The 12134-nt window shown below is 31.2% G+C and overlaps 1 long non-coding RNA gene across 1 annotated transcript; it reads right to left on the reverse strand.

The window, feature by feature from the left end:
* Nucleotides 1-8055: 8055 nt before the first annotated feature.
* LOC137655109 (uncharacterized) lies at nt 8056-11459 on the reverse strand. Its single transcript, XR_011046817.1, has 2 exons — nt 11344-11459; nt 8056-8339 (listed from the first exon to the last, which is right to left on the reverse strand). It is a non-coding gene; the product is annotated as an uncharacterized lncRNA (long non-coding RNA).
* Nucleotides 11460-12134: the final 675 nt, after the last annotated feature.

Raw genomic sequence — 12134 nt, forward strand, 5'->3', positions numbered from 1 at the left:
TGTATGTACCTATCAGCAAATTGAAGTCATTCCAGTAATAGGTGATACATGTTATGTGTCTTTATACAAAAATAGCAATACCGTAGAGCACCTATTTTCTTCTTTGCTAGTCTATGTACCTAGCAGCAAATTAAAGTTATTCCATTAATAGGGGATACATGCTGTGTGTCTATATATAAAGAAGTCAGTAAACCACCAACTTTCTTCTTTGCTAGTCTATGTACCTAGCAGGAATTCAAAGTCATTTCAGTAATAGGTGATACATGCTGTGCGTCTATATATACAGATGGCAATAAACCACCAACGTTCTTCTTTGCTAGTCTATGTACCTAGAAGCAAATTAAAGTTATTTCAGTAATAGGTGATACATGTTGTGTGTCTATGTAAAGATTGTAATAAACCACCAACTTTCTTATTTGCCAATCTTTGTACCTATCAACAAATTAAAGTTATTTCAGTAATAGATGATACATGTTATGTGTGTCTATATAAAGATTGCAATAAACCACCTACTTTTCTTCTTTGCTAGTCTGTGTACCTAGAAATGAATTAAAGTTATTCCAGTTATGGGTGATACATGATATGTGTGTCTATATAAAGATTGCAATAAACCACCTACTTTCTTCTTTGCTAGTCCATGTACCTAATATCAAATTAAAGTTATTCCATCAATAGATGATACATGTTATGTGTGTCTATATAAAGATTGCAATAAACCACCTACTTTCTTCTTTGCTAGTCTATGTACCTAATATCAAATTAAAGTTATTCCAGTAATAGGTGATACGTGTTATGAGTGTCTATATATAAAGACAATTTCTTTAAGCCATCTGAATTACAATAGTTACAGATTGATGTTAATAAATAAAAGAAAAATTATGATTTTTTTCTACACTTACTGGCTAATAAGTATATGAAAATAAGACATGTCTGCTTTTTAGCTTTCATTATATAATTATTAATATAACAGTAACAAATTTAGTACATTACTATTTTGTAATTTTTACCTAGTATGTAGATAACTCGGGTGTACAAGTGTACTTAATTTCCTTGGCCTTTATGTACAAGTAATGTTTCTTTTCGAGGTCAGAGAAATTGAAACATTTTTTTTTCGAGGTCAGAGAAATTGAAACATTTTTTTTTCGAGGTCAGTGAAATTGAAACATTGTTTTTTCGAGGTCAGAGAAATTGAAACTTTTTTTTCGAGGTCAGAGAAATTGAAACATTTTTTTTCGAGGTCAGAAAAATTGAAACATTTTTTTTCGAGGTCAGAGAAATTGAAACATTTTTTTTTTCGAGGACAGAGAAATTGAAACATTTATTTTCGAGGTCAGAGAAATTGAAACTTTTTTTTCGAGGTCAGTGAAATTGAAACATTTTTTTTTCGAGGTCAGAGAAATTGAAACATTAAAACATAATTCATTGAATATATTACATATTTATAAGCAATATTCAATAATCAACTACAGTAGGATTTTGAGATATATTCCCAACGAGATATTGAACTAAAATGTTTTGATTGTGAACACCTTCCTTGACCTAATTTTAATCGTAGGGTAATGAAACTTGCAGGAATTAACTTTTATGTAAAAATATGGAAATGATTACATTTTAGAAGGTTAAGGTTATAGGTCAAGGTCATGGTCAAGCAAAATGTCCAAATCACGTAATCAGCCATAAGTTTGGACATCGTTGTCACAGAGATTTAAAACTTGGTTCATATTTGAGTGTATGAAAACCCATGCCAATTCATACATATTAAGGTCGAAGGTCAAAATCGAGTCCAAGGTCAAGGTCAATTAAAAGATCAAATTCTGGTCATCAACCATACGGCAACAATTTTAATCGTAAAGTAATGAATTTTGTAGGTTTTTTAACTGTTATGCAAAGAGCTGGAAATGATTAACTGATTCTGGGAAAGGCACGTTGGTTTCGAGAAATAAGTTTCAGTGGTGGAGGTCTGCACTCTGAGTACTTTTCTAGTTCTATTTTGTTGTAAGGAGAATATGTTATTGATTGTGTAGGTAAAATTAATGACCGATTCAAGTACAGACTATAAATAACAGAAACCTTTAAATAACTCAAATATTCACCGTCACTGTCCTAAAGCTTAGATCGTTAACAAAATTTTATAGATTTTAAGGAAAAGTTAATAATTCACATTACTGTTCTCTATTTAAAAAAAAAGCCGTTATTCCCACATTTAATGCATTATCCTTTATTTTCTTTTTCTTAACATTCCATTATTTCAACTTTTGTAATTTTTCTACATTTAAGCTTCCCTACGTCTAAATTTCCATATTTACCATCCAAAATGGAGAAATATTAATTTGAATGAAATCGTATCTCTCACGAGTAAGAAAAATAAACGTTTCATACTACTACTACGTTTACTACTACTACTACTACCACCCTAAATGAAGAAATGTTAATATGGATTATGAAATCATATCTTTCATACCAGTAGAAAAATATTAGCGTTTCACACTACCATTACTACTACTACTACTACTACTACTACTACTACTACTACTACTGTCGTTTATTACAAATAGTTAGGTATCAATCAAAATGGAGGCCTTTTGTATTTAATTTGTGAATGGGATTGTGCATTGATATTATCAGTGAAAAGAGGATGGGGGACTATAAGAATCAAATCGGAAGAGTTAAGGGGGTGGGGGAAGGGATTGTAGATCGAAGAGGAGGAGGAGGAGGAGGAGGAGGAGGAGGAGAGAGAGGAGAAGAAGGAGGAGGAGAAGGAGGAGGAGGAGGAAGAGGAGGAGGAGGATGAACGGAACAATGATTTGCTATAGACAGCTGGATGACTTACATCTCACCAGTCTACCCAAGTGTAACTAGGAACTAAGGCGTGGCCCTGCTAGAGTCTTGCTGGGGAACTACGTCACTAAGGAAAAATACGTAATATATATTCATATGTATATTATATATTATATTTAAGTTATAAATATAATAAATATATATCATATATACTATATGTACTGTAAATATATCATATACATTATATATATGCAGTATATATATATATATATATATATATATATATATATATATATATATATATATATATATATATATATATATATATATATATATATTTAGTATACACCGTATATATATCATATACATATCAATTATACACATACTATACATACATAGAAATTAATATATATATGTATATATATTATATATATATTAACAAATATACTGTATATGCATATATATATATATATATATATATATATATATATATATATATATATATATATATAAATGTATATATGATATATATATATATATATATATATATATATATATATATATAATATATATGTATATATGTAATATATATACATATATATGTATATGTAAAATATATATATATATATATATATATATATATTATATATATACAAATACATATACATATAATATATATATATATATATATATATATATATATATATATATATATATATATATATATATATATAGATATGTATATACTGTATATATATATAGATATGTATATACTGTATATATATATATGTATATATATATATATATATATATATATATATATATATATATATATATATATATATATATATATATGTATATATATGTATATATATATGGGTATATATATATATATATATACATATATATATATATATATATATATATATATATATATATATATATATATATATATATATATATATAGATATGGGTGCTATTATAGTATGCTATCTACCGCCGAATTTCTACTATAGTATGGTATCTACCACAAAGTATGTTATCTACCGTCAATGTTAATCCTCCTTTTTTTAATGAGGATTATCAAACAGATTACTTACCACCAGTATGTTATCCTAATTGGACTTTAATGATAGTTTAATATAATTTATTGGCAGGACAACATGGGTGCATAATTATAAGCAGTTTTTAGGGAAGCTTTTATTACAAATTATTCAAAGCTCATCATACAACAATGTTACAAGTTAATCAAATGAAAAATCAAATATTACAAAACTGAAAGAAAATAATCTATGAAAAATATTCAATCAAAAATTTATTCTACTACTGCTTGTAAACATATCTTACATCATTCAAGAAAGCAGGAAATACATCTTCGCCTTTTCTCAAAACTTTCCAATTAAAACCACCACACTACACACTTCCAGACACATTAAACCAATCAGTGACAGTATTAGGTGATTTCCCAGTTAATTGAAAAGTAGTGTTAATTGGGGTCTCATAAACAAAATAATAAACCAATTCCAAAATTTCAGAAAGGGGTGGTAGATAGCAAAATCGGCGGTAGATAGCATACTATAATAGCACCTAGATATGTATATACTGTATATATATATATATATATATATATATATATATATATATATATATATATATATATATATATATATGGGAGATATATATATATATATATATATATATATATATATATATATAGATATGTATATACTATATATATATATATATATATATATATATATATATATATATATATATATATACATATATATATATATATATATATATATATATATATATATATATATATATATATATATATATATATATTACTTCATATATATATATATATATATATATTTTGTATATATATCTATTATATATATAAATAATGATAATAATAATAACAACTACAAACATTTACAACTGTAAAATAATCTCTAATAAAACCCTTCTTGGTTATGCTCCTCTGATAACGCACGACTCAAATTCACCTGCTCATAATAGACCCAATAAACAGCAAAGGCATTTCAATTACGAGCCGTCTTATCCGTCGGCCATTCGCTCCCGGGTCCGTTTACCGACTGTCGACACGGGCGCCGCAAATGGCGACACGCTCCGGCCGATGTCGAAGTCATGCCGGGCGATATATTCATCTCGATGACAATGGGGGGAAGCTGATGACGATTGTATGCCTTAAATTGAACTCCTGATTGCCTTCTAGTTGGCTTTCTCAGATAGGCGTTTTGCGATATTGGTGTTTCCATAAAGGAGAGGGTATTTCTTTGGCTTCATTTCTTGGCCGATGAAGTCTTATGTATCATACACTTACTTTAGCCGTGAAAAATGAAAAAGGGGTAAAAATTAGAAAAAGGGTAAAAATTAGAAAAGGGTTAAAAATTAGAAAAGGGGTAAAAAATGAAAAAGGGGTAAAAATAAAAAAGGGGTAAAAATAAAAAAGGGGTAAAAAATAAAAATAAGGGTAAAATTAAAAAAAAGGGTAGAAATTAGAAAAGGGGTAAAAATCATAAAGGGTAAAATGAAAAAGGGGTAAACATTAGAAAAGGGGTAAAATATAAAAAAGGGGTAAAAATTAGACAAGGGGTAAAAAATATAAAGGGGTGAAAATTAGAAAAGGGGTAAAAATGAAAAGGGTAAAAATTAGAAAAGGGGTAAAAAATATAAAAGGGGTAAAAATTAGAAAAGGGGTAAAAAATAAAAAAAGGGTGAAAAAATCCTGTGAACAGGCATTTACAATTTCAGAAACTGATATATTTACGTAAAAGTTTGAAGAACACTTAAAAATTTGCCGTAAAAAACAGGAAAAATCCTGGAATAAATGTTTCCAGGTATTTATAGTTTAAAAACGGATATATTAACGTAAGAAGGTGATATTTACCGTAAAATATAAAGTATGGTAAAATTAAAGTCGCTTTAATTTTAGTGAAATACGGCTGAAAAATATATCATTACGGAGAACTTCCTATTAAAATTAAGTTATTTTTAAAATTGTATATATTCGGTCTTAAAATGTACAATTATATATACTCAAAAAGATTTCATAAAGTCTACGTATTGAGTTTATCCAGTGCAGCAAACACTTTTAACTTTAGATTTGTTTATATTCAAAGACAAAATGCAGCCGATTCTAGCCTCAAATATGCCTTTAAGACTGGGGTTTAGCATATACAGTATGTGTGCATAATTTATGTTTATACACTATGCATTTGCTTATTATGCATACAGTTCGCTATTCAGTTTGAATAATCTAAAACCAATCTAAAACCATAACACCTAACAGGAATCTTTATTTTCTATCAATGCTCAACTACGGTCACAATAGTCTTGTTGTGGCCGATGTGGTAACGTCAATGACTGGTGACCATCAGACTGTTTAGTTAAGATTACCGCTCAACCTCGTTAGTTCCTTTCGTCGCTGCAATCTCACCATACTTGTGAACTAAGGATGGTGGGGTTTGGGGAGAACCTATAGGTCAATCTGAAGTGTCATCAGCTGACAATGTCTGGCCCTCCTTGGTCCTAGCTTAAGTGGAGAGAAGGCTTGAGTGCTAATCATATGTATATATGGTCAGTCTCTAAGGCATTGTCCTGCTTGCTAGGGCAATGTCACAGTCCCTTGCCTCTGCCGTTCATGAGCGGAATTTAAGAATTTAAACCTGAACCTAACTGGTTATTATTTTCGGAGCCACCAAACTCATAATCCGAGCATGTTTTGAAGAGAACCTAACACCTGAACAGTTATTCACTTGACTTAAAGACATACATACGAATTTGGGGGGTAGGGTACGTTATGGCCCGGCCGTTAGGGCGTGGCCGTTTAGGCACCAGCTGATTTGGTGCCAGCCTATTTGTCGACGGTCGTTTAGGCGCTGAAAACATTGGAAACTGAAGGATGGTGTAAAAATTTAGAAACGGGAAAACTAGATCTCTCCTCGTTTAGCAGTTTGCTCATGCGCTTTTGTTCCTGCCAACAAACTACTTCTGAGTGCAGTCAGCCATTAGAACAGACGAGGAAATGGATGAAGAACTATTTCTCCCTGAGATTTGGAACCTTTATCAGAGAACGTTAAATAGGGAGACTGCACAAACAATGCTGAGGCAGCCCATCGTCGACTGAAATACGAACTTGGCACACAACATCCCGCCATATGGAAATTAATAGATGGGCTGCGTCAACTGCAGGTAGGTAGTTGCATATTATTTTAAGATAACGGCCGGTCATGAACCACCACAAAAACTAAAAAAGTATAGAGATGCAGACATAATACATGAAATTGCTGTTAGATTGGAAATCATGGATGCTGTCGCGTACTTAGAGAAGCCTTGCTCAATTACTAAAAACTATATAAAGCTATGTTACGGATTAGTTTTAGTGTTACTTTTCTATAAAAGTAAGTTTTGAATGGTTATGTTTAAAGAAATTTTTACTTATTCAATAAATTATAAAGTTGTGAATGATTAGTAATGTACAAACAAATTATTCCTAATGTATGGCTGGCGCCAAATTAAATAACGCCTAAACGGCCGTGCCCAAGTGTCAGGCTACGCCAAAAGGGTAGTATCCAAACTACTGTGCCCAAACGTTCGCGCCTAGGAGTCCCATTCCGTTATTTGGGATCCATGACAGGGTAAATATTTCTTAACCAGGATTTTATTTCAACAAGATTATAGTTAGCCTTTTACCAACATTCACAAACTAATTTTTATTTTCATAGCTTTAGGCTTTTTATAGAATAGAAGGCTTTCCCAAGCACATTCTGACAAAGTAATCAAAGGAGTCAAAGTAACCACAGCAATTAGACTGGTAAAGTAGTTTTAATAGCCTTGACATGTTTCATGGTTACTACAGTCTAAGATTATTTTGATAAAGTAATATTATCATAGCTAACTAAAACTTCTGATCAATTGATATTTCTACATATCTCACACTTACTAGTTAGATTATCCCAAATTGATGAACTTTTACCATTTTATTTTTCTTATTTCTTTTTCTGTTTTTTTATTTCTTTTTTAAACCGAAAACCTTTACACCTGGAGCTGCAAGTTATTCATTCTTCCCTTCATCAAACCTTTCCGTTCATAGTATAGGAAATTAGTTGTACAGCCTTTTTTTATAATACTATTTCTCATTAAATTGCCATTTTAGGTTTTACATAGATCTTTCATAACACTGAAAATTCAGGCCAAATAAATTGATATGGTTATATCCATTTATAATGTGGAGATAAAATCTTAATGTAGATATAAAATTTTATTAAGGACAAATAAAGTTACAACTGAAATATGCTAAGTAGTTTATAATGATCTACGGCTCAGAAGGAAAGTTTTAATTAAACTGAATTAATGATATATAGCCAGGTATGGCAGCCTGTTTAACAGCTCAGGAACCGAAGACTTAAATCATGCAGTTCAAGTTTTCTTCTTAGTCATCAAAGTCTCTCCATTACGAAAATTGGATCTTAAAAGGTTTCTCCTTCAGGTCCTGCTTCAAGGTTGTGATCAGCTGTAACTGCATAAAGAGCCTGTGCATGGAAAATAATATGCCATGATATTTGGTTTACAGAAAAATATTTAAGCTAGTTACATAATTCGGTTTAATTTTTTCATTTACCAAAATGTGATTGTGGCTTTGCCATTAATTTTCAGATTTCCCAATCTATACAGAGATAGCATTCTTTAATAAGCCTTATGGAAAACTGCCACTGAATCTAAGAACCTACCAATACCCCTTTTTTAAAGGCTAATTAAAACTCAAAAGTTCACCCCATTCCCAGAGCAGCCTGGGTCTATGGCTAAGAAAGCCTGTCAAATTCTTGATAAAGTTTGAAGTCAATCAGTGCACTAGCACAGAAAAATTATGATCACGCCGAGGAGAGATTACCGATGACTATAGAAGTATTAAAAGTTAAGACCAAAGCAAAAACCTAATTTCTTACCTCTTAACAAAGTACTTGACAGAATTCAATATAGCATCAATATGATAAAATAAATATTTGCAGTGTCAATTAGGGTACTTTTCCCCATTCATGACAGTGTACGGCAAAATGCCTATACCTACGTCGGTACCTTTCACAGGTTTATACAAATGCTTCGAAACCCAAATCCCAATCCCGCCCAGTTTTATAGTGTAACTCCTTCCCCCACAGGATTTGAGTCTTCAACTAACTCTCCAACGAACCCAGTTTTAGTCAACTTCCTCCCAAACCCGCCCACAGTTTTACTGTGAATTCCTCCCAAAACCGCCCACAGTTTTACTGTCAATTCCTCCCAAATCCGCCCACAGTTTTACTGTCAATTCCTCCCAAATCCGCCCACAGTTTTACATTGCCTCCGACCCACAGATTTACATTTCCTTCAATTACCTGTATAACCGCCCAAAGTTTGTGTTTTCAGATCCCCTCCCCACAGCTTCAGTGTCTTAAAGTACTTCCCCACAGTTTTAGAGTGAACTACCTTCCCCCACACTTTAAGTGTCTTCAACTACCTTCCCCTACACATTTAGTGTCTTTCTACCTCCCACAGCCGCAAAAAAAAAGAAAAAAAAAAAAAAAGTTTAAATACCTCTCACCCGCCACAGTTAGGGATTTTCTTTAACCACCTCCTCCACCCGCTTACATGTTGGCAAAACTACATCCTATCTGCATACTAGCGAAGTGTGGAACGGCATCTTTTCAAAGATGCCATTGTTACTCTAAAGTAAAAGAAGTTTGCTACTATAAAACATTCTCGATCCTGTAGTCTACTAATTAACACTGACAAAAGCTACCCTGACTATCTAAAACTGAAAAGGAAGGGATTAGTAGGGTTGTTTCTTGCACATCCAATTGTACGCAACAAACCCGACTTTGAAAGTCGGGTTTGCCATGCACAATGTAAAGTCCACCTTTGTCCGGGTGGCAGGGCCACCCAAGACAAAGGTGGACTTTTGGATGTGCAAGTTGATTTGTGAGCAGTTATGAAATTTCAACTTATATCTTAAGATAAAATTGTACTTTAAATCACTAGATTATTGATAAAAACTTTAAATATTTTTAACTTATTATATCCTAAATTTGTTTTCTTAATTTAAATCACCTTATTAGATTACAGATGAAGACTGAATTTTAAATCTTTTAAACTTATATCTTAAGAGAAAATTTTACTTTAAATCTCCTTTAGATTATTGATAAAGACAAATATATCTAACTTTTTATATCCTAAGAATTTTTTTTTTTACTTTAAATCACCTTATTAGATTATTGATACTGAAATTTAAATTTTTTAAATTTATTATATCTTAAGAAAACTTTTTACTTTAAATCACCTTAATAGATTATTGATAAAGACAGCCTTATATTAAATCACCTTAATAGATTATTGATAAAGACAGCCTTATATATATTTAATGAATGAACAAAACTAGAATGAACACTAAAAAAATCTAAATTTTTTTTTCTGAAATTCTAAAAACTTTAGATAATCTAAATTTATTAAATTAATTAAAAGTTAGTAAAAACATGCAAAAATGATAATTTGAAATTCGAAAACCTATTTGAATATAAATTTCTTAAAAGTAATCTAACATACGGAAGATAGAAACAGTGGCGAAATGCTAACTACCGAAATTATCTAATTTCTATAATAAAACATACCAAATCTATACTTGTTCTTCACTGATAAAAAAACAAACAAAGACGAACGAACAAGAAAAAAAAAAAGTCACAATTATTATATCAACCACCGAATATACTTCACTAAAATAAACTTTAAATTTATCTATTTTGACTAAAAAAAAAAAAAATTGGAAAACACTAGAGTTAGAAACCTAACATTGTTAAATCAGAGGTCATTGAATAACCTACACCGTACCTACCTAATTAAGATATAACTAACAACTCGCCGATATGGACCAGAGGAGATATTTCATATGCCAGCCATGAAGGCTAACGCGTTTTTAAACTTCGAATTCACACTTACCTGAAAAAGTAAAATAAAGGATTAATAGACTTAACAGATTATTTAGCAAATCTTCAAGTGAGAAAATTCCTTTTACACAGTTATGGGGAAAAGCTAAAAAGCTAAAATTAAGTAAAACTTAAGACTATGATTATTAAACCAAATGAACAGTACTTTGATGCAGTTACTCTTTCAATTAAAATATTTACGAATTAACATACATGCAAGAATGAAAAAAGTACTATTCTGCGTAGACTTGCTCAAGTTTAAAGATACTTGCATGCCATGAAGGATAACAATTAGACTAACGGGATAAAAGAACTGATGTCATACATATAACGCCATAAACGCATAAAATTAATTAAATCTATAGAAAAGTATAGACATAGCATTGTAAAGTTATTGGATATACCATTTCCAAGTAAAAGTAGTTTCTATCGTAAAGTCTGGAAAACTATTGCAGTCAAATTCGAAAAGCTTCACCGATATACTAATATAATATACAAAACAATGTCGCAATATTGCACAACTAAATATTTTTCACTACCCCCAAACAGCAAAAAAGTTGTATTTCAACTCACGGAGACTTACCTTAACTATTCAGAACTCTACACACCTCCTGGACACGAACGAAACACAGTAAATTCTTAGATTTGATAATTAAATCGCCCACAGCTATGCTAAAGTATGCACTAAGCATGTAGAGGGACAGTACCTTTGAATGTCACTTACATCGTCGCTCGCCAAGTACTCTGGACTACGCGAGGCATGGCTGGACAGCCAAGGACTCGATAGAGAGCTCTTCGGATGACGTCACTTACCCAGTGCTTATGCTGAAGGAACTATCTGATTTATTCATTTATGCAACCTGTCATCACCTTAAGATTAGCTTAAATCCATATTATTATTATCATTATTATCATTTTACTTACTAAGCTACAACCCTAGTTGGAAAAGCAGGATGCTATAAGCCCAGGGGCTCCAACAGGGAAAATAGCTCAGTGAGGAAAGGAAAAAGGAAAATAAAATATCTTAAGGAGAGTAACAACAATAAATATCTCCTATATAAACTATAAAAACTTTAACAAAACAAGAGGAAGAGAAATAAGATGGGAGAGTGTGCTCGAGTGTACCCTCAAGCAAGAGAAATCTAACCCAAGACAGTGGTAGGCCATGGTCAGAGGCTATGGCATTACCCAAGACTAGAGAACAGAGGTTTGATTTTGGAGTGTCCTTCTCCTGGAAGAGCTGCTTATGTATGATAAACCTATCTTCCGGGCTCAAGGATTCTGACCAATTGCTATTATGGTTAGGATTAAGACATGAGTTGAAGTAGACTTTTCTCTAAATATTCCTGTCAAATTTAGATCATGTACAGTGCT

This window comes from Palaemon carinicauda, chromosome 16, assembly GCF_036898095.1.
Source record: "Palaemon carinicauda isolate YSFRI2023 chromosome 16, ASM3689809v2, whole genome shotgun sequence".
In the NCBI taxonomy this organism is placed as follows: Eukaryota; Metazoa; Arthropoda; class Malacostraca; order Decapoda; family Palaemonidae; genus Palaemon; species Palaemon carinicauda.